At 38.6% G+C, this 19,466-nt stretch overlaps 1 pseudogene across 1 annotated transcript; it reads right to left on the reverse strand.

Annotated features, from left to right (window-relative positions):
• Positions 1-505: 505 nt before the first annotated feature.
• LOC308496577 (nucleolar RNA helicase 2-like) lies at positions 506-2,943 on the reverse strand (annotated as a pseudogene). Its single transcript has 2 exons — positions 2,778-2,943; positions 506-1,784 (listed from the first exon to the last, which is right to left on the reverse strand). The product of its transcript is annotated as a nucleolar RNA helicase 2-like (transcript).
• Positions 2,944-19,466: the final 16,523 nt, after the last annotated feature.

Raw genomic sequence — 19,466 nt, forward strand, 5'->3', positions numbered from 1 at the left:
GAAATCTTGCTGCAAAACATCACCTGGTATTAATTCTCAGAAGACATATTATAGGATAGGACCACGGGAGTAATTATTAGGCAGGTGGCCAAGGAATGCCAATTACAGAACTAAGCCTGACTTCTCAAAGTACTTCTCCAGAGATTGCTGTATTCCTCAGAGGTATTTAAGAACATTATTAAAAGAACACTTAATTATAAAGACAACTTAAAGTGTATAGACAGATACATGCTTGATTTTTCCTTATAATCTATAGACAATGCATTAGAATGCAATAAATTCATACACCTTTTCTAAAGGAAGACCTGACACAGAAGTAGCTGTCAGGTTATAAATGACAATCATCAGATGAAATCATTTAGATGAAGCTTCTCTCTGGAAGAGATGGGGCCTGGGCAAGTGGTCAGGAAGGAAACACAATGTGCTTTTAACTTTGTATGAAAAAAATGCTCAGTTCTATGTTGCCAAGCACAGTTGTTTTGCCATGTAAATCTTCTACTTCAAATTACTGACCAAATGCTTTACTGAAACTCCACTTCTGGCCTTTGTTTTGGAATCTGTTACTTCTGTTGCCACCTCCTGATCTCTGTCCTCTGAAGTTTCTCTTTCCTTCCAGCTATCCCTTGAAGCTTCCGTTTCCTCCCCGCTGGCTCCTGAAACCTTGATTGCTGTCCCGCTGTCCTCTGAAGCTTCAGTAGCTTTGCTGTGGTCCTTCCAGCTCTGGTTGCTCCGTGGCCACAGAGAGCTGCCAACGCCGTGAATCGTGTCATTTTCCCTGTATTTCTGTTATTGCTGCAGTAGGGACGTCAAAGCAGACACCCTGCTTTCCTTTGAGAAAAACCGTTTCCTTCACTTTGGAATCGATATCCTCACCCAGTTGCTCCATATGTTCTTTCCAAGCATAACTAATGTTGGGCATTTCAGTTGAACACCCCAACATCATGGTCCCAAAGCCCGCATCTGAGTTGATTGAGGAGCGCTGGTCTACTGATGTGGCCCCTGAAATATGGGCCAGTGCTGCCACCAGGGCTGCCATGGCCCCTTCTCTATCAGTTTCTCAGCTGACTGTTGAACGTGACTAATGACAGTGGGAGGCACAGAATGCAAAAGCCTGGTCGCATCTTTGCTGGAAGCTGTTATTGTCTCTGTTGCAGAAGGAACACCTATTCGTTTAAATTTGATTCCCGCCTTTTGCTCCACTCGTGCTAACTGATAACTCTTCCTTGTGCTGATAAAAGCAGATGCAAATCCCTGTCCTTCCAGCTCTACCCGTGTACCCAGAACGATGAATGTAGGACTCCACGTCCTTTGGAGGAGTACTTGGTATCACCAGGTCCACCTCAGGCGTGTCTAACCCACGCCCAGCAACGTTGGTTACCACCGAAACTCCCAAATCACCATTTGTGAAGCCTTTCGGGGTGATTTCCCATTGCTTCTGTGGAATGTCTCCAAGTAATGACTGGGCTTCCTGTTGTACAGACACGTTCTGAGACACGCCCTGGGCTTCTTTCTTGGTTTCACAGATGATAGTGCACAGGGTGCCCTTGAACACCACTGCACACTCGGACCACGTCCCAGTAACTGCTGCTCTTGGAGTCCGGCTGCGCTTGATAGCCAGAGCTCCACAGCGATTGCTGTTTTCTGAGTCTTTTTCCCAATTAGGTCCACCTGTGCATAGGTAGATTTCATGTATTCCTTAGCAACATTATAAACCCAATGAGGGCAAGTTGCACCAAAAAGCAATGTTTGGGGATTGTCTTCTGAATCTTTCTTGTATGCATGGACTGTGTAGAGCCACCAATTTCATCCACCATGTGGCGAGGAAGAGACCAGCGTAATCCTTTGGCCTCTTTCATTTCTTTTAACCCTCAAGTCTCTCTCTTCTTCCATCTGCATCATTTCCAGATTCCTATCTTTGATATCACTTATTCTTTCCTCCATCTGGTGAGCTCTATTTTCCAAGCTTGCTAGTTCATTCTTCATCTCTTTTATTGAGTTCTTCAACTCCAGAATTTCTATTTGGTTCCTTTTTAAAATTTCAATCTCTTTGGTAAAATAGTCATTTTGTTCACTGATTTTATTTCTGAGATCAGTAAACTGCCTATCTGAGTTTTCTCGCATATCACTGAGTTTTTTCAAAGCCGTATTCTTGAATTCTCTGTCATTTAAGTCACATATTTGCATGTCTTTAAGTTTATTTTCTGAAGACTTTTCATTTTATTTCTGAGCTTCCTTATTCCTTAGCTATTCAGAGTAATTAATGGATTATTTTTCTTCTTGGGCATCTATGGGAGTGAATTCTGCAGCAGGTTAATATGAAGAAATCTTTCTTTTGTTTTCCCGATGTAGCACTGGAGCATTTTATTTTCTCTTGCCCTGTTCCAGCTTCTCGCATGGTGGCAGATTTCCTGGGAAGGAGGGCATCTCCTCTGTGACCAGGTTGCTTGGTCCCCGGGAACCACCCCTATGGAGGATGTGATGGGCAGTGGGGTTCTGAGCCCCTGAAATCCCAGTGTTGCCCCTGCAGCCAGATGCAGAGCTGTGCACCTCAGCAGCCCTGGGTGCCCTGCTGGGATCAGCTCCGAAAGGGGTAGGAGCTGGGACGTTTGTGGCTTTGTTCTCCTCTGAATAATGGGGACTACCAGACTACAGCTGCTTTGCCCCTATAGCTCCTCCCTTGTCACTGGAATTAGCTGCAGTGTAAGCCTGCCACTCAGGAACTGTCTCTTCAGTTCTCAGGGTTGTGCATATTCTGTTCTTTAATCTGACACTGCTACCGTTTGTTTTTCTGGGGTCTGCTGCTAACACTGTGAGGGTGGAGGAGGCGGCCAGGATCCATGGCGTTGTTTTCTGCCTGGCAGTGAGAGCTGGTAGGCCGCAGTTGTAGCACTCTGTATCCGGTCTTTGCCCTGAGGTCTCTGCCCTATCGCTAGGTTCGGGCATGTCATATGCTGATCACGCAGGCAGGATTGCTGGGGCCACAGAGAGTGCACCTGCAGTCTCACTCCTCCCCTCTCCCGGGACTGCAGGGAGCTCTGGCTGCATTGGCGGCCTCCATCGCTGCACTTCTCTCTTTCCTCCTCCCCTGTCCACCCCAGTTCATCCACTCTCAGATATTTTGATGCACAGATCTCTCAGACGTGTTTGTGTGTTGCGTAGGGAATCCTTTGTTGAATTATAGCTGTTTAACTTGTAACTTCGAGGGGAAAGATTAAGGGACACCTCTCAAGCCACCATGTTTCTGACCTTCTATATCTTGTCTATTATGAAATATACTGCAATAAACATGGGCGTGCAAATATCTCTTTGATACCCTGCTTTCAATTCCTTTGGATATATACCAAGAAGTGAGATTGAATTGTACAGTAATTCTATTTTTAACCTTTGGAGCAACCTCCATACTTTTTTCCAAAGAGGCTCCACCATTTAACAGTTCCATCAAACTATTGTCGTTTTGCATAATAGATTATATTAATTAAGTATTGGATGATGTTAGTAATTATTCAATAGTAATAAACTACAAATAATACAAGGTTATTAGACTAATATTACTTTCCGTAATATTAGAGCTTTCAGTACTTTGTATTAGTTTGAAACAGGAAATTTAGTAATGTGCTGTTTTGCCACTGCCTAAGTTTTATTTTATTTTATTGATTATTTATTTATTTATTTGATTCATGGATTTGGAGTATGAGAGCACTGCTTTGCCCATATACTGATCTGAATGAGATTTCCATGTAATCCAAGAGAAATTATAGGCCACGGAAAATAAAGGCAATTGCTGTTTTCAGGTGGTTCCTTCAGTCTAAAAAAAATTTAATGTGAGCTTCTCGGGTTGAAGCTGACTGATGATGGCCCATGAAGCGACCTGGTTTACCTTCTGGCCATCGCTATGCTGACATCCTACCTGGGATCCTGGGAGGTAGCATTGAATCCCAGTATAGTGCTTTCCTTCTTACTCAGTTTCCTTTTTGAACCAGTGTTCTGAGTCACTCTATAGTCTGTCCTGTTTCAGCTGGTGGAGAAACCCGACCATCTCTCGTTGGAATTTATGTGTGTGTGTGTGCATATGTTGTCAATATGGAAACTTTACCCTGGGTTCCCAGAAGATAAAATGATTTCATATGTATGAAAGCATTTTAACTTCAAATTGGTCTGTAGATTTAATGCAGTTATTATCAAAATCCAGCAAGGGTTTGTTTACACACAGACTGCTTACTCTAAAATTTATGCAGAAAGGCACAAAACCTAGAATAGATGAAACGGTTTTGGAAAAGAACAAAGTTGGAGGAATCACTCTACCTGATTTTAAGTCTCACTACACAGCTATGGTATCAAGATAATTGACAGAGGGATAAACACAGATCGATGGAACAGAACAGAGAACCCAGAAATAAATCCACACAATATTTTGAACTAATTACTATAAGCATTTTAATAAACAAAAGCCCCATGTTATCACAAAATTCTATTTCTTATTGATTTCAGCCTCTCTGCCACTTGAATTTTTATTTGTCTGATCTGCCCCGACTTGCAATGCCATCTCCCCTAATCGCAGGCTTCTCCTCTTTTCAGAGAAAATGGTGCTGACCGTTACAACCTGAAATAGCATCTTCTACTTCTAAGCTTAAGAAGCAGCATTTAGTATTTTTGCTTCCCATATCACGTTAGGGGTCTAAAAGGGGAAATAAAAAGATTTTAGCATTCAAGATTAAAACAAAAGGCTAATCTAGAGGAAAATGAGAACTACAGAGATGCCGCAAGCGCCTGGAAGGGCAGTCGCCACGTTTCAGTCTCTTTCTGAAAGTCAGGGGGACATTAACCCCTCGGCAGTGCCTTATGTCCTTGCGTGGTACTCGTGACACGAGTGGGGAACAAAGTCCTGACACGCAGGTTCAGATAGAGTGAGTAACTCCGAAAATAGATAGAGTTTTATTCAGATAGAATTTTAGTTCAGATAGTTTTATTTGGGAACTATTGTACCTCCAGAGGCCAATGCTCTGGTAAGCACAGTAGGTTATACAGAAGAGAATAGAATTTAATAACAAACCAAGTCCCAGGGTCAATCGAGGTGGAGAAGGTCCCTGGTCTGGGAGAGACGACTGGGCCCACGATGGGGCTGTGGCAAGCTGGTCTTGTAAGGAAGAGCTTCGGAGTGTCCCGTATCGTGGCTTACTCTGTTGGATAGTGACTCGCTCAGAGCCTCGCAGAGGGTCTTAGCCAAGCTCCCAGTGAGACTACTCACGGCATTGCTCTGGAGTTCTGCTTTTATCCTCTTTTCCTTGGACTTATTTACTTCTTAGGTGATAACCAGAAATAGTTTGCCAGGAGTTGTTTACCTCTTAGGTGATAACCAGAAGTTGTTTTGGTGAAGGTGTTTATCACTCAATTTTGTTATGCTCAGTTTCATACAAAAACATGTTTTGCACTTCACTCTTATCAGTCTCACACATGTGCGGCCTTAGTCCTGTCCCTACTAGTAAACAGCGTGTTTTGCAAACCTCAATCCAACATATATAATTCATTTAATATGCTCTATACAAAAGATTGTTGTGGCCTGCTGAGCTTCAAAACTTTTCTGAAAAAAGGTCAGTAAAATAGGCTGTACACTTGCTGAGGGCAGGAACCATTTCTGTCTTATTTGCTGCTGAATGTATTCATTTATTTGGCGTATGGATTTGAGTGTTGACCCTATAGGCCCTGGGACCAAAAAGGCAAACAAAAATCAGACATGATGCTTCAACTTCTGTGTCCCCACCACACCATCTTGTTTTCAGATCAATACCTTTGGGAAGTATTTGTTGACAAATTAATTGAATGGCCACATTGAGGTTATAGAATGAGGGAAACAAACAGGAATCACACCATAGACACTGAAAGAGATCACTTAATACAGTATTTTGCACATAACATTTGTCTAGCTTTGTCTTCCTAGATGCCTAACATTCATGTGTCAGCCAAAGCTTCTTTTTTATATAAAAGTAGGTCTGTGGCTACTGAACAGTCCCAGCCTGAAGGCGCAGGTCCCCATTATAACAACAATATGAATAAAGCAGAACAATTTCTCCTCCTTGTGGTTCCCAAGTGGTTTTACACTTACTACTTCCTGAACAATTTCCTCACGGGTAAGGGCCACATCTTCACTGTATGTGCGCTGTAACTAACTCTAAAATGCACAAGTGCACTGAAGAATGCCAATGGTGGAAGTGCAATGCCTCAGGACACACCAAGATAGAATTATAAACATTTAAATATATCAGAGCAGCACCAGCCTGAACGTCTCTGGTGAGTGCACTCATATCTGATAAGGATGTGGAGATTAGCTTCCTTAGAAATACTTGTTCTTAGAATTCCTTGGTTGTCCTAATGGCAGCTTACATAGGAAGACGTGTAAAAATATATATCTTTGGTCAGCCATCTTATAAAAGCATATTTTGGATTACCGATGAAGAGATTATGAATAAGTATGTATAAACTCATAAACAATACTAAAAAAAAATAGTTTTAAAAGTCCACGTTTTGGTAGGGTGACCAGCTAAAATACAGGATCCCTTGTTAAATATGACTTTCAAATAAATAGTGAAAAATGTTTTGGTATTAGTATGTCCCATGCAATATATGGGACATACTTATATTAAAACATTAATTGTCATTTTTCTGTTTGGGGGCTAGAGGTGGAAATGAGGTGTGGCTGCAAATGGGCACAGATAATCTTTTTGGGGCAATGAGAACGTTCTAAAATTGGATTGTGGAGGTTCTGTAAGTTTAACTGCAAAAACTAAACATCATTAAATTTTACACTTCAAATACGTGAATTGTATGGTATGCAAAGTATACTTTACAGAAGCTATTAGAAAATGCCCATGTTTTATTTTAGATGACCCCATGTTAACAGATTTGTACTTGATGGATGAGTTCTATCTTTCTTGTAATATGGTTTTGGTCAGCAAATGGGGTGATAAAAAAAATGGCAGGATTTTGTAATTGCTAGAGCCCTGCACAAGCACAAAGCAGCATAAGAATATTTCTCTTATTAATTGCAGTGTTTCATTTCATTATTGTATTTTGCTATTAAAATTAGCTCCTTTGTAATAAACTTTTGCTAGACATTATTCTCTGTATTTTTGCCAATGGGAGAACTGGACTTCAGATATTGAATAGTTCAAAGTCACATCTTGACAAAGACAGGGTCATCCTATCTTGACAAAGATAGGTCATAAGAACCCCAGCACAGTGTTGTTTCAAAACATCATGTGTAATTAATAAACAAAATAGTTATACTTATGCTTTTCCACCTGTTTTTTAAGTTTGGACTATAATTAAAATGTCTGGATGGAGATAAAAGCACCAAGGTAAGGTTGTGTCAAAAAGACTGTGGAAAGATCTTTTATGATGGCCACCATGCCTTTCCTTTAATCATTCGACAGTGATGAATTGCCTGCTGACTGCGTATCAAGCACTGTGCTAAACATGTAGTGGTAATGAACAGGGAAAACACTGCCCCTGTGCTCGTAGAACCCCAATAAGAGGGGAATTCTAGACATTTCCTTTTTTCCATTTTGATCTGTATTATTTGTTTTTGCCTCTATACAGCCATTCATTAGCTTAAAGGGTAAGTTAGAGAGTTTTTTTAAATTCTCAATTACATAAGAATTACCAATTGTTCTCTAATAGGAAATGAATAACTATAGACTCCTCCAGTCTCTTACATTTACATATGCAGTTTCCCAATGCATTGTTGGTGTAAAAGTTAATATTTTTCAATGTGTCTGATTAAATATAACTCCAAAGCATTGTGGGATTGGAGCAGTGCTCCAAAGGGAATACTGGATTTTATTCTGTACGGCTCAGTGGAAGAAATCAGGAAGCAATAACTTCCTGCAGGGCCCCACAGAGTGATTTAACATAATCTGAGTGGCAGTTAGACTTGGGATCTCTGAACTGATGTGATAGGAAGTAAAAGATCTCCAGTAGCAACTGACAAAACAATTATTATAATTTACCTTCATGAGACAAAGGAGAAATCAAACTCCCGAAAGAGTGGAAAATTTCTCCCAAGTAGGCATTTATTATAATTATTATTTTTATTGCTACTCTTGGTATTTCTAATAGTTAATGTTGTTGCCATGGAGTTTAAAACCAACTGGTGGCATTGATTGACATGAAGATGAATGTTCTTAATATAAGAACACACACTGAATGAATGCTTTTTCGTGGAGAAATCTGACTGGGGCAGAAGTTATTGCTTTTCTGTTCTAATGTACTTTCAAGTGTTGTGTTTTCCAATTGCTCTATAAATTTAAAAACTTCCTAAGTAATCAATATATTCTTCTACAATAGTCTTACATTTTCTAGTTTTGTTTTTTTCTTTTTAATTTGAAACTAATATTAATACATGCTATTTAGTGTTGGCATCATCCGAATATTGTTCAGGGTGGTATTTCTCCTGTAGGAATCCAGCATTATTCGATGGAAGTTATTTAGAAAATGAGCTCACAAATTCTCATGATATTCCTTTCTTGGTATGATGTAGACAGACTCCAATCATCAGTGTTTACTGGCATTCAGAGCTTAGCTTTAATTATAGTAACCCCTGGGCATTTATGGATTAACAATTTACCTTTATTGTTTTAACCTCAAAGATAGCTGATGTGAAAATTTGCCTAAACTTACACCACACAGATTCAGGCTGGTGTTTAGCAATGTGTCAGGTTTCTGAGTGCACTTTGCCATTGGCCTGGAATCCACATCTCTAGTTTTTTTTTGTGTTTTTTTTTTTATCTCCACTACTGTGAAATGACACAACTTTCTTCCTTTTTGAAAAAAGGGACCCCAAAAGAAAGTCAAATGCTAGTCCTGGAAATGCAAGTAAAAAGAAAGTGAGGAAGTTTTGTGTAGAATTTGTTCTGCGTGAAGTAAAAAGTTCAACATTGGCTCAATTCTATCATAAAAACTAATGTCCACTAGTCATGAGTAAAAGAAAACAAGAAATCAATATATTTATTTGAAGGTTAGAAAAAATTTCAATGCTTATATAACTTCAGTGATATCTGATTGGTCACTTAAATATTTCAGTTATCTTGCACTCTATTTTATGCTACAGTGGTATTCATACATTTGAGTCTTTAAATATATTTTGCTTGAAGGCCATGACACTATTATACATATAATTTTGTAATGTATTTAATTACTGTTTTATTTTTCTTGCATGCATGTTTATTTAAGTAAAACAAATCAGAAGAAAAGACAAAAAATTCCTTAGAGGGTAGGCATTATGATGTATATCACCAAGGCAATGAGGTAAGTTAGTGATATTTATTGAGGATGTGAGAAAGTAATAAGCAAGTGTCTACTGCAATATATTTGGCTTCTGATATAACACTCTCAAGTTAAAGTTTGGATAGCTCAACAAATTTCACAAAAGAAGCATCCATTATAGCTTAATAACCCCTCATGTATTTTTGCATTCCCTTCTCCCAAGCTCCCAGTTTTTCCTGTACAGAGAATAAGAACCACTCAGAAATGATTGTGCTTCTGCATACCCCTTGGTATGCAGGAGGGAATTCTCAATGAAACTAAGTTATTAAAGGAGCTCTTGTATTAGTTTCCTGGGGCTACTGTAACAGAGTACCAAAAATTGGGTGGCTTAAAATATCACACATTTATTGTCTCACAATTCTGAAAGCTAGAAGTCTGAAACCAAACTTCTAGCAAGCAAATGATACTCTTTGATGACCAGGGGAAAATCCTTCCTGGCCTCTTCTAGCTTCTGGTGTTTGCCTGTAAACCGTGGAGTTCCTTGGCAGTGCTCTTGTCACATTGCCATCTTCCCCTTGTGTATCTTCACATTGTCTTCCCGTGGTTTATTGAGTATTACAATGAATAGTTTTTTCCTTCCTTAAAATGTGTATACATTTTTTGGCACCCTCTGTATAGAGACAAATACAGAACCCTGTAATGCTGTAATGGTGCATAAATCACTTTAGAAGTTAAAAGACAAAAGTCTCAAAAAAACTATATGTTAATGGATACACAATATGAAAAGCAGTAATAGACAAATGAGACTACATCAAACTAAAACGCTTCTGCAAAGGAAACAGTCAACAGAGTGAAAAGGCAATCTATGGAACAGGAGAAAATATTTACAAACCATATATCTGATAAGGGGTCAATATCCAAAATATGTAAGGAACTCATACACATCAATAGCAGAATCATAATTACCTGATAAAAACAGTGGACAATGAACTTCAATAGACAGTTTTTCAAAGAAGACATACAATTGGCCGATAGATATATGAAAAGATGCTTGGCATCATTAATTATCAGCAAAATGCAGATCAAAACCACGAGATATCATCTTACACCTGTAGCATAAATATCATTTAAAAAAAATAAAAGAAAATAACAAGTGTTGACAAGGATGTGGAGAAGTCAGAACCCTTTTGTACCATTGGTAGGAATCTAAAGTAGTACAACCACTGTGAAAACGGTATGAGGTTTTCACAAAATAAAAAAATAAAAATACCATATGATCTAGCAATCTCACTTCTGGGTGTTTACCCAAACGAATTAAGATCAGGATCTTGAACAGACATTAGCACTCTCGTGTTTAATAGAGCATTATTTATAATAGCCAAGATGTGGAAATAACCTAAACATCCACTGATGGAAGAATTGTGCTATATACATGCAATGAAACATTATTCAGCCATAAAAAAGAAGGAAAGCCTGTTGTAATTTTCAGAGTCCTCCAGAGAAACAGGACCAAAGAGACATTATAAGAAATTGGCTCATGCAATTATGGAGGCTAAGAAGTCCCAAGATTTGCATTCAACAAGATAGAAAACCAGGAGCACCATGTATCTACTTCCAGTAGGAATTTGAAGGCCTAAGAACTAGGGGAGCCAATGGTGTAAATTCCAGTCTGAAAGCAGGCAGGCTCAAGATACAAGAAGACCCAATTTTTTAGTTTGAATCTGAGGGCAGTTTAAGCAGCTAGGCAGGAGATGTTCACTCTTACTCAGCCTTTTTGTTTTGTTCAGGTCTTTGGGTGATTAAATGAGGCCCATCCAAATTAGGGAAGACTCTCTGCTTTACTCAGTCTAACAATTCAAATGTTGATGTATTCCAGAAACATCCTCACAGACACATCCAATCAAGTTAACCCCAAAAAATTAACCCTCATCCCTGTCATATGTTACAACATTGATGAATCTTGAGCACGTTATGCTGAGTGGAATAAGCCAGTCACAGAAGGACAAATACTTCATGGTTCCACTTATCTGAGGTATCTAAAGTAGTCGGTCATTGAATAAGAAAGTAGACTGGTGGTTGCCAGGGGTTGAGGGAAGAGGAATAAGAAGTTGCTGTTCAATGGGTATAAAGTTTTAGTCATGCAGGACGCAAAGGTTCTAGAGATCTGCTGTTCAACGTTGTGTCTACAGTTAACAATACTGTACAATACACTTAAAAATGTGTGAAGAGGGTAGATCTCATGTTATATGTTTTTTACCATATTTTTTTAAAAAAAAGAAGTCATACGAATCACTGACAAAAATTAAAGGCCATGAACCACCTTTAAAAAATCTGCAAAGAACCTATTTCCAAATAAGGTCACATTCTGAGGCAGTAAGGGTTAGGATTCCATTGTGGTTTTTTGTTTGTTTGTTTGTTTTTTGTTTTGTTTTTTGTTTTTTTGGATGGGGGAGGACACACAATTCAATCTATAACAAGTACAATTTGTCACTTTTTATTCCAAAAAAAACCCCACACACGTTATTAAGGCAACTGATACAGATTGAATTATGTCCCCCCCAAATTCATATATTGAAACTCTAACCGCCAAAGTTACTGTATTTGGAGATGGGCCCTTTAAGGAGGTACTGAAGGTTACCTGAGGTCATACGATTAGGGCCTTAATCCTATAGGTCTGGTGTCCCTTTAAGAAAATGGAAAGACGTGGTTGTTTTGTAGTTTAGTTGTAATTTTGATGTGATCCTGAGAGGAGTCAAGCACAGTGTTTACCTACTCAGCTATCTTGACCGGAAATCCCAATTTGGAGCCTTTTAATTGTTTTTTTTTTGTTATCATTTCTTTTTTAAATTCTGCTAATGTTAGCAACTTCTCAAAAAATATCCTACATTTATTAAGGCTCTAGGTTTGCAGACACAAACTATTAATTGTTTAGGATATCGAGCAAATCAACTGCAAAGCAAAAAGGAAAAAAGTAAAATATGATAAAAGAGTTTTCCTTTTTTTCACACTCAAAGTGATAGAGATCAAAGAGAGACGATTTAAATGAAATGCCAGAATATCTGTAACTTTTACCTTACTCATGATCTCTAATTTATAGCCCAATATTTGAACATTAGTATAATGATTTCCAATTATTCTCTTAGCATTCTTAGTTTCAACCTCTTGCTGAAACTAATTTTAAGTATTTTCCCCACATATAATATGGGTATTAGTTTTGCAGTGTGTTAGGTAGAATTTTAAAGATGTTCTTTCAAGATTCCCATTCCCTAGTTGTCCAATCAAACATTAATCTAGACACTGCTGTAAAGAAACTTTTGCAGATACAATTAAGTTTACTAATCAGATGAGCTAAAATGGAGTAGATTATTCTGGATTAGCTCACTGTGCCCCATCTAATCATGTGAACCCTTAATAAGTAGAAGAGGAAGGAACGAGAGTCAGTCAGAGAGAGGATGAGGCCAGAGTGATGAGGCAGAAGGACACAGAAACCTTGACAAGAACTCAACCACCATTGCTGGCTTTGAAGGGGGTCATGTGCCAGGGAAGGTGGGCAGCCTTAGAAGCAATTCCTAGCTGACCATCAGCAAGAAATCAGGGGCCTACAACTTCAAGGAACTGGATTCTGCCAACAACCTGAATGAACCTCAAAGCAGATTCAACTCCAGAACTGTCAAAAAGGAAGGCAGGCCTGCTAACACCTTGATTTTTGGCCTTACCGAACCGGGAGCAGAGAACTATCTGACTGCTGTGACCAGCCTGTGATGTACAGAACTTTGAGATAATACACAGGTGTTGTCTTAAGCTGCTCCATTTGTGGTATTTGTTATAGCAGCTATAGAAAACTAATACAGGCAGTCGTAATTATAGAACATCTTTTTCAATGCCATAGTATAATTTTTGATACATTTAATATTTTGTAATATACATTATTGCAAATTACAATCTTAATTTCACAACATTCATGAATTCAGGATATGACAAGAAGAGAAAATAAGCCAAAAAAAATCACAACATAATAAAAATAAAGAAAACTATTCTGCTTTGTGAAAATTACCATTAATAAAATGAAAAAGCAAGCCTACATGTTGGGAGACAATATTCACAATACATGTGTCAACAAAAGACTGAATTCACAATGTATAAAAAACCCTATCAACTCAATAAAATGAATCAACACAATAAAAAAATGGGCAAAAGATTTGAATAGACCACAAATGAAGATATATGAGTGGTCAGGAAGCACAGTGAAAAATGTTTAATATTATTAGTCACCAGGGAAAGGAAAATTGAAACCACAATGAAATACCACTTATTCAAATATACACTCAACCAAATCACTAAAAACAAACAAGACGCCAAATGCTGGCAAAGATGGGAGCACCCATACACTGCTGGTAAGAATGTAAAATGGTACAATCACTTTGAAAAACAATTTAGCTGTTTCTTATGAAGTTGAATACACCCTTAACTTCATAACCCAGCAATTCCACTCAACTGTTTACTCAAGAAAAATGAAAACATAGGTCCACAAAAGACCTATTCTTGAATGTCAACATCTTTCTTCATATTAGCAAAAAATTGGAAACAACGCAAATGTCCATCAAGAAGTGAATGGATAAATTGTGGTATAGCCATAAAATGAAATATTATTTCTCAGCTATTTAAAGTAATAAACTACTGAAACACAGGTGAATCTCCAAGTATTATGCTAAATGGAAAAAGCCAGACCCTAAAGACCACATACTCTACGCTTCCATTTATATGAACCTCTAGGAAAGACAACTTTATAGTGATAGAAAGTACACCATTGTTCCTGGGGCTCAGGGTGGGGGATAGGAATTGGATGGAATGGGTCACAAGAGAACGCTTGGGGTTGTGCAATATTTTTCTGTCTCTATCGTGTGGCGTTTGCACAGATGTCTACATTTGTCAATACTGATTGACCTGTAAACATTTTATGGTATGTAAATTATACCTCAACATAGTTGATTTTTTAAAAAGAAAAATGGAAACTCAAAAATAATAGTAATAGTGATCATTGGTTTGGTCTGAACAGAATCCAAAACTTGACTTCCAATGCAAAATAAAAACCTGACTATGACATCAAGGTAGGTATTGTTGCTGGATTGTTTTTTTCAGATGCAGCCCTGAGAGACTGAGATAAAAAACTGAAAAGCCTATCTTTGCTTCTCTATCAAAAATCAATCTCTGTTTTAGGTCCACCTATTACCTCCAAGCTTTTCTAAATCAACGCTTCCAAACTCTAGAGGCAACAAAGATTTGATAAGGTGAAACTATGTGCTGTTGTTGGTCAGGAAAAGGGAACAATGGCATGTCAGAAACAGGGTTCCCAGGAGTTCAGTTTCAGCCCTTACTTACCGCTATTTGCTGCCGAGATCCTGCTGCTGTCATACCCAGAACTGATAGAATAAAATGGCGTCTCGGCACAAGACCCCAGGGCTGGGTCTGGAATGCTCCCAGTTGGTTTCTGGGCATACATATAAGGGGGTTTCTGGCCACACATATCAGATCTAGGATGAATCTAGCTCGGAAGTATATTTTCTGGTCTCAAGTCCTATCCTAAAGCATTTGACATCATTCTTCCTTTAGACTGCTTGTGTTCAGTGTGAGTGAATGAAGTTGGCCTTGGCTCATAACAATGTTAGCCATTTTACCGGTATTAAAAGTACCTTCTCATCATTCAGTCTCAGTTCTAACATCATCTCCGTAGGGGGAGCTTCTCTGATTACTTTAGCTATAGCAGACATCTGTTACCCCATACCCTTATGTCACACTTAGTCACTTTATTGTCTTTACTGTACTCATTAATATCTGAAATGATCTTAGTGCTTATTTATTATTGTCTGTCTCCTCCTGCAAAAATGACATCCCTGTGAAAAAAAGGGACCTAGTTTGCCTGTTCACAGTATCCTGGAAACAGTGCTCAGCTCAGAGCAGGTAGGTACTTGATAAATGTTTTGGAAAGAATTTTAACTATACAATATAGAGAGAACATTTTTTAAAAACTAGTTATGTAGAATCTATATTTAAATTATTTCAAATATCTCTATTCATACTCTTGATCCTTAAATATCGTTTAAAATATAAAATCGTGTTCTGTGTTGTCACCTACTGATGAGAGATCTGTAAATAAAAGTTGCCAAGATGCAAACTGTTGTTTTTTTTTCACTTTAATTCCTTTCAAAAAAATCTTTTAAATTCTTAAAGTAAAACTAAAGTTTCATCTAAGTGGGTGTATTTACCATTATTTCACTCTCAAGTAGATATACAAATTTGCTTTATGTAGGCATCAAAGAATTTCAGTTGATTTTTTTGCCCTTTTCATGGTTCAGAGGTTCCTATTCCAAAACTGTAAATAAAAGTTAACTGAAAATATGGAAATGTTCAGGGTAAAGTTACCTAGTGAATAAAATTGCAATGAACAGAAGAAAAGGTATACAAGCAAGGTAGGCAATATTCTGTCTTCTTTGATTTATTGCTGTAAGGGAAAGAAAAAAGTAATGATGATTCAACAATTTCAAAGGCCTTTATCATGTTAACCTATTAAATGAAAAAGTTTACAGTAGAAAAATGCGGCATGTAGAAAAATAGACAAACAGGACTCTCCATCAGCTTTAAAAAGAAGTCTAAATTGAATAGCCTGAGAGTATTTACTCTGAATAGAGGTTGGTTTATTCTCTTAGGTCCACGTGTTCAATCAATCAACTCAAGTTGGGCGCTCCTCGTCTCTGACTCCTGTGAGCACAAAAGCTTGGTTTTCTACTTGAGTTGGTTGCTGTGGTGCATTGAACTGTGTCCTCCCCAAATTATGTCCATGTCCTAACCTCCGGTACCTGAGCATGTGACCTTATTTGATTATAGGGTGTTTGCAGATAAAATTAAGTTGAAGATCTCCTAATGAGATGATCCTGAATTTCGAGTGAGCCCTCAATTCAGTGATTATAAGAAAAAGGAGAAGGAGATTTGAGACAAACATAGAGGAGAAAAAACAGAGGGGAACTCCATATGAAGACAGAGTCAGAGAGTGGAATGATGTCTACAATCATTGGTCTACAATTCCTTGGTCTACAAACCAAGGAATGCTAAGGATGACCAGCAACCTAGGAGAAGAGAAGTTGGGAGGAAGGCATAGGGTGAATTCTCCCTGAGCCTCCAGAAGGAACCAACCCTGCTCCCACCTGAGTAGGACTTCCGGCCTCCAGAGCTATGACAGCATACATGTCTGTTCTTTTAAGCCACCAAGTTTGTGGCTTACATTTCTTATGGCAGCCCTAGGGAACAAACACAGTTGCATCATGTTTTCAATAGGCTTTCTTTTGTTGTGTTTTAAAGCTTACAGAACAAGGTATCTTATTACTTTGCAGACCACTGTGAGGCACTATAATCTAAATCTTTGGGAAGTAGCCTTCTGATGCTTTTTTTTAAAAAAATTTATTTTAGGTGTACAAAACAAGTAATAAATGTAATAGACATTTATACCCCTCACAAAATGATAACCCCCCTCCCCCAATCTATTGCCCCTCTGACATTGTATATAGCTGTTACAGTTCCACTGACTCTATTCCTTATGCTGTACTCCATAGCCTGTGGGAAAAAACATATATATAAAATTATAGTTGGCATTCATTGTTATTCAGCTTCAGCTTCAGGTGTACACTGAGTGGTCAGGCACCTACACCGTCCGTGAAGTGGTCTCCCTAATAAGACAAGTGTCCATCGGATACCCTACAAAATCTTTACAACATTATGGATTATATTCCCAAAACTGTCTTTCGTATCCCTGTGGCAATCTTGTGGTTACCAATTGTGCTTTCTAATCCCCTCACCTTCTCCCTCATCCCCATCCTCTTCTAGCAACCCTCAGTTTTTTCTCTATATCTCTGAGACTGTTTCTGATTAGCTTGTTCATTTATTCTATTCTTTAGATTCCACATATAAGTGAGATCATATTGTATTTGTCTTTCTCCATCTGACTTATTTCACTTAGCATAATGTTCTCTAAGTCCATCTATATCGTTGCAAATGGTAAGATTTCATTCTTCTTTATGGCTGAGTAATACTCTACTGTATAAATGTACTGATGCTCTTTTAAAAACGTTTCTGTGGGCTTTGCTGCAATAGACTTTATTTGGGGAACAACAGTGACAACTTCAAGACCACCCCAGGGCCAATTAGAAACGCTGCTTTTCCATTTAGTAATGCTTAACATTCTTGGAAGGAAATAATCATTTAGTAACTACTTTCCTTGGAAGTCAAAAGTAATTTTGTTTGAAATGATTGCTTGGTGTAGCTGTTCTTTACTCATATATAGTGGTTCTATATTTTGATTGTAATGTGTCATACAAAAATTGTATTTCAAATTAATAAAATAAGGAATAGTAGAAGAGGGGCGAGGGTGAAAGTCAACATTTTATTAGTGTTTACAACATCTGCTAAGGGCTTGGGTTATACTATTAAATTTTGAGATACAAGGTAAAAATAGGAGCAATTCTACTATTTAAAATGCATGTGCACTTTCACAGCTTGGTAAATTTTACTATTACTCAGTCATGTAGAGGAGAAATTTTAGAAACATTCTTGACAACTATTTTTCTACCTTTTCTCGAATTCCCTCCTAAATATCTTATAAATACCTGTCTGTCTTTAGTTGCACTGTCTTAGAAAAGGCTCACGCCATCCCATGGCTAGACTTTCATAGTGTTTCTAGCTGGTCTCTCTGCTTCCTTGTCTATTTGTTCCAATCCACCGCCCACACGGATTCTAGGGTTATAATTTTTTTTTTTTCTAAAACCAGTTCCAGGATGTGAATACAAATTCCTTAGCACAACACAAAAGATCTGTTCTTATCTGGCACTTCTCTAGTTATCAGTCATTTCTCACCACTCTCCCTACCCTCACACTAGGCCTGTTTTTGGCACATGCTGGTAGTTGTCTACTGAATATCTAATCTCTCTTATTTTCTTTTTCTTAGAACACCAATTTATTTTGGAACACCAATATGCCCTGGTTAACAAATACCGTATGATGTCACTTACATGTGGAATCTAAAGAACAAAATAAATGAACAAACAAAACAGAAACAGACTCATAGATACAGAGAACAAACTGATGGTTGCCAGAGGGGAGGGTGTTTGGGGAGCTAGGTGAAAAAGATGAAGGGATTAAGAAATACAAATTGGCAGTTACAAAATAATAATAGTAATAATAATAATAATAATAATAATAATAATAATAAAAAAACAACAGTGTGGGGACAGAGCCAGAAGTGCAGTTTCCAGGTTCTTGGCCTCACGTGGAAAGGTGCTGGCTCAGGTAGTAAATGGCCATGAACTGTGATTGCATGGCCAGCAGCTGTGGCTAGTTGGCCGTCAGCTGTAACCAGTGAACCATTGGCCACTAATGTAACTGCTGTGGCTACGCTAGCAAAAATGGGAGCTAGCAAGAAGATGGTGGCTGAGCCTGCAAGTGGAGCAGTGAGGGTTGCGAACAGTGTGGCTCCTGCTTCCTGTGTCTCCAACCCAGCTGCCAGCGAGAATATAGTGGTGTGACTCCCCTACCTATGGCTCCGTGGGTGTGCCTTTTCGGCCTCACCATGTCCTGTGTTCTTATGCGGGGAGTAGGAGCTGAGACCCCGCATGACACCCTACATGACAAATAGTAATACATTTCTCAGCTTCCTTTCAGCCAGGAGTTGTCATCTGACAGTTCTGGCAAGTGAGATGTAAGCAAATAATTGCCTGTCAGAGGCTCTGGGAAGAGTTTGGTTTCTTGAAGCAGTGCCTCCATTTTGTCTTTGCTGGTTCTTTCTTCTTTTCACCTGGCAAAGTGGACCGAATCCTGGAGGTAGAGCAGGCTTTTCTCACCATGAGACAAGGATGACAGCTAGTAGCTGCAGAGGGCGTGCCTGGGACACGGGTCACTCACGGTGCTGTTGCACCAGCCCCGGCGTGCCAGCCTCTGGGCTTCCTTTTCTGTGAGAAAAGGCAATCCCTGTTTGTTTATGCCGCTAATTCAGGCCACGTTTACATGTAACCAAGTTCAAAGGTAGCCAATACTACCATCGACAACATACCATTTACCTTTCCTTGAATAAGACTTTGCTATCAAGGCTCTGTGTCTTAGTAGATCCCTTCGTGGCCTGGAAAATTCCTATTTATCAACTCAAATGAGACCACCTCATAGGTGCA

Source organism: Rhinolophus hipposideros, assembly GCF_964194185.1.
Source record: "Rhinolophus hipposideros genome assembly, chromosome: 4".
In the NCBI taxonomy this organism is placed as follows: Eukaryota; Metazoa; Chordata; class Mammalia; order Chiroptera; family Rhinolophidae; genus Rhinolophus; species Rhinolophus hipposideros.